The sequence below is a fragment of the Cyprinodon variegatus genome, unplaced genomic scaffold (assembly GCF_000732505.1).
Source record: "Cyprinodon variegatus isolate N-32 unplaced genomic scaffold, C_variegatus-1.0 Scaffold467, whole genome shotgun sequence".
NCBI lineage: Eukaryota > Metazoa > Chordata > Actinopteri > Cyprinodontiformes > Cyprinodontidae > Cyprinodon > Cyprinodon variegatus.
Window position 1 is genome coordinate 437,655 of NW_015150920.1, and position 4,551 is coordinate 442,205.

General features: G+C 38.8%; 1 protein-coding gene across 1 annotated transcript in view; it reads right to left on the reverse strand.

Moving 5' to 3' along the window:
- LOC107094155 (long-chain-fatty-acid--CoA ligase 1-like) overlaps window positions 1-2,009 on the reverse strand; it is a 27,782-nt gene extending 25,773 nt beyond the window's left edge. Inside the window, exon 1 of the mRNA XM_015389596.1 lies at window positions 1,936-2,009. The gene's annotated coding sequence lies outside the window, so the exon portion shown is untranslated. The remainder of the gene's footprint in view (window positions 1-1,935) is intronic.
- Between the last annotated feature and the right edge of the window lie 2,542 nt (window positions 2,010-4,551).

Consider the following 4,551-nt stretch of genomic DNA (forward strand, 5'->3'; position numbering starts at 1 on the left):
CCCATCATCCATCCATCCACCCATCATCCGTCCATCATCCATCCATCCACCCATCACCCATCCATCCACCCATCATCCATCCATCCATCCATCCATCCACCCATCATCCATCCATCCATCATCATCCATCCATCACCCATCCATCCACCCATCACCCATCCATCCACCCATCATCCACCCATCCATCCATCCACCCATCATCCATCCATCCATCCATCATCCATCCATCACCCACCCATCCATCCATCATCCACCCATCATCCATCCATCCATCATCCATCCACCCATCATCATCCACCCATCATCCATCCATCACCCACCCACCCATCATCATCCACCCATCATCCATCCATCACCCACCCATCCATCCATCATCCATCCATCACCCATCCATCCACCCATCATCCATCAATCCACCCATCCATCATCATCCACCCATCATCCATCCATCCATCATCATCCACCCATCCACCCATCATCCACCCATCATCCATCCATCACCCATCAATCCACCCATCATCCATCCATCACCCATCAATCCATCCATCACCCATCAATCCACCCATCATCTAAACATACACTAAATGTATGTTTTAGATTCTCTATACTCAATTTAACAATTAATTGATTATTAGATTAGTTGATGATTATTTCAATAATTGATTAATCCAGTTAATTGCCTCAGCCCTCATATATAGCTACATACACATACACACAACTGGAGCATGGTTGGTGTGATCCTTCAGTGGCAAAAGGCTGTTTTTTTTAACCATAACCATAGAAATGCAACAGTTTAAAATACAAGGAGCCCATTAAGGCTGGGATTTAGCAGAAATATGAAGTTCATCACAGCAAAGTAGCTCTGCTTTGATCTTAGCAGGTTTGGTTGTCAGTAAAATGCAGACAGTCTGCTGGATTAAGGCAGAAACTAAAAAATGATCTTTGTGATCCTTTCGCCTGTTCTAAAATAGAATAAACCTGTTTAGCAGCGATTTCTCAGACACACCTTTACTGCTGTTATGGATCCCTAATGGACGAAAAACACCTTTGGATTCTTTTAAAATAAAGTTTTAGGAGAGAAAGGGGGAATTAGAATTATTAAAAATAAATAAATAAATAAAACAGATATAGACAAAAAAAACGAACAAAATCAAAATAATAGTGAAAGGTGCAGAAAAGTATCTTGAAGTGAGAGATTTAAGCTGGGAAAAGCTTAAAAGTTTGATGGGAAAACCTGTAAGACCATCAGAAACTGGCAGACTGACATAAGCCTAAAAACAAACTAGTAATTATGAGATTTATCTGATGATGTATTTCATAGATTAACAACAGTAGAAACCATTGGAGTGGCTTCAGGTTGTTGTTTAACTGTTTATTTCCACCAGGCAGGCCTGGATATACAGCCTCTCTGCTCCTTATCAGAGCAGGACGCCCTGACCCCCTACAGCCAGCCAGCTGAGGGCGCGCGCTGCACCTGCACGAGGACCCTAGCCTAAACCGCTGCGCGCGCGCCTTCAAAACTGTTAATATGAACAAATATTATCCAAAAAGCTGAATGAAAATCGTTCCTTTGACTTTCTGCTCCACCAAAGTGACGAAGCGAAGTGAAAAGCTTTATTAATGCTCTACTTTACCCACTAAAACCTCCATAAAGAACAAATAAAGAATTTAAACGGTAGCAGCCCGCGGGATCTAAACACCAAATAAACAGGGTTGGTATTACTCTGGTATTAACAGCAAAGTTTTTAAGCTGCGCGCTGTTTGAGGTTCAATGAAATTCAGAGGCAGCTAAATAATGGCAACTTTTCTCTGAGAATGAAGCAGACTTCCTCCGTTCTGCTCTAACTGAGGAAGGAAGGAAGGAAGGAAGGAGGTGAGCGCTCCGGCCGCCATGATGGTCAGGAGTTAGCTGCTCATTATCATCAAACTTCCTACCTGCTTCTTCTATGAAGTTCGCCGCAGCTTCACGGTCTCCGTCACCGCCACGCGCACCTGAGTTTGGAGCGGCTAAGGTCGTCACCGTGGTTTCCGGGTTTGTCCTTTCAAAATAAAACACTCAACATTTACCTTAGCGCTGTTTGAACTTAAAAAGTGAGTATAATATAAATAAAAGGCAAAATATTTACCTTTAAACATTTTTGGATGGGTCAAAACTCCTGAATATTTACATTTCGCCATAGTCTAACCAAAAAATAATTATGGTAATTTTATTTTGAAAAAGTGAATCACATAATTTCCTGCCATACTTCAACTTCTGAAGTGTGCATAGAAATGGGAGTTCTACTAAAGTAGAATGAACTGTACTAACCTGTAAAAGTGGTTATACTATCCAATAACTAGTTATTCCAGTAAAGCGAAAAATAGCTAAATAATATTTAAAAAAAACATTAAAAAGGCTTCAAGTACTGAAAGGGTTATTAAAACATATTATTAAATGATTAAAATGTGCTAAAAAGAGAACGTATATAAAGTTGTTTGGAAATATGAATGGAAAAAGGTTAACACATAGACAGCAGCAAATTCAAGCAGAATAAACACTTTTCTAAATCTTAATTTTTTCAGCATAGAATTCATGAAACTATAAGTAGTCAAGTATTTGTGACTTAACATAAACTGTAGGTGCTTTTTCTTTATGCAGTGAAGTTACTCACTTTGGGAATTGCCTATTTGCTCCCGTAAATACTGAAAAAAAGGTTTCAAGTACAGTAATTAGTTTTAAAGTAACTTATTTAAATTGAATAATTAAGCACCAACTACCCACCCAGCTGAAGAATGCAGAGCTGCTCTTCTTGTTTTCCTGTCATAGTATTTAGTTAAGCCAAAATATATGCTTGACCAAAATTACAACCATTTATTTTCCTGCTTTAATCTTTTTTCTTCTTTAGAAGTGTTACTTTTATTTCATGCTGCAGAAAATTGGTTTATCTGTGAAAACACTTGACTCAGGCACACCAACTTTGTTATGATGAGAAAGAAAAGTAAATGGCCCAAATACATAAACACACATAATACACAAAATAGACAAGTAGATTTGTTATATTTAATTTACTAAATATTTTATAATTTTTTCTGTCTAGACGGAGGGACAATGGAACAGCTGACAGAGCTGGTAGCTTCCCCCTGACTGACCTAATGAAGGTCAACCAACATTATTAGCATAATTAAAAATTATAAAAAAGAGAACATTCAAATAAAAAGGCTGGAGGGAAAAAAAGCAAAAAGGAGACAAAATAAAAAGATACACAGTAAGATTTATAGGGATCTATATAGCTAAATAATGTGCTGTAAATGAGAAATAATATAGCATTGTAATATAAATGATAAAATATGTGAAAAATGAATGATTTTATATTCTCTCTAACATTTGTTGCTGCTCTCTTACTTTCTGGATCAGAACCTTCCTCCCAGGTTCCAGCTCAGAGGTTTTAAAGGTATTTCAGTGGTGAGCTGTGGCTGTTCCCTTTTACACAGAAGGTTATAAAAGTTGATATTTAACTAGAGGTTTCCTGGTTATATGGTTGCAAGCTTAAAACTATCCCTAGGTCATTCACTCCATGGAAGCAATCAGATATGTTTTGCTTTCTGTGGCTTGTTGACTCCACCTGCTGGACGTCTCTAGTGTTACAGCCTAACCTTCTACAACAGGAGTTGTTATGGTTTGGAAGATGAGGACTGAGTCTCCATGAAGTACAAAGATTAAAACATCTCTGCTGAAGGCTGAAAGGAGCAGGTGTCAAACCTAAATCAGGGAAATCTGGAAATCTGCTCTGGATGAGAAGCATTCCTGGAGTAACTTTTTTTTATCCAGTTGAATTTTTAAACAGTTTGTCAGAAAATGTGTCCTAAAAGTTTGCCCAAAAAAAAAGGACAGTTAAGAACAATTTACTGGACTTTGTTTCCAAGTTTAAAGATGTTTTTCTTCCCATCCAGAAAGCTTTTTCAATTCAAATGTCTAGAGTAGCATTGAGTTCAAGATTTTATACAGCAGCCCATCAAAACCTTGATTTTGTTTGGAAAACACGCAAATTGAAACGGTCCACCCCTTAGGAATGGGGGTTATTTGGCTTCTTCTTTAGCCTGCAATGCCCCATAGCCGTCTAAGTGTCTGAAAGGGAGGTTGTTAAATAGGATTGTTGGCCCGGCTAAATAGGCGAGGTCCTCCGCTCTCCTTTAAAGGAGGTGGGGGCCGCAATGATAGAGGGAAGGCATCAACTAAATTGCTGCATTGTAGGTTTTTGAAAGCTGAAACCACCTGTCTTCTAAGTCCAAACTGTGAACATTCTTGTCCTCCAAAGAATGTCCTTTGTCCATAGGGTGTAGATGTACCGCAGAGTCTTGTCCAGAGGAGGTCGCTCTCCTATGTTGGGCCATGCATCTGTGAAGAGGTTGTTTGGTTTCTCCAATATAAAGAACAGATCATTCCTCACTGTGTTGAGCTGCAGACACCACTCTGCTCTTGTTTGGTCTGGGGGTTCTGTCCTTAGGATGCATTAGTCTCTGTTTGAGGGTCTTGTTTGTACATATATATATATATATATATATGTACAAACA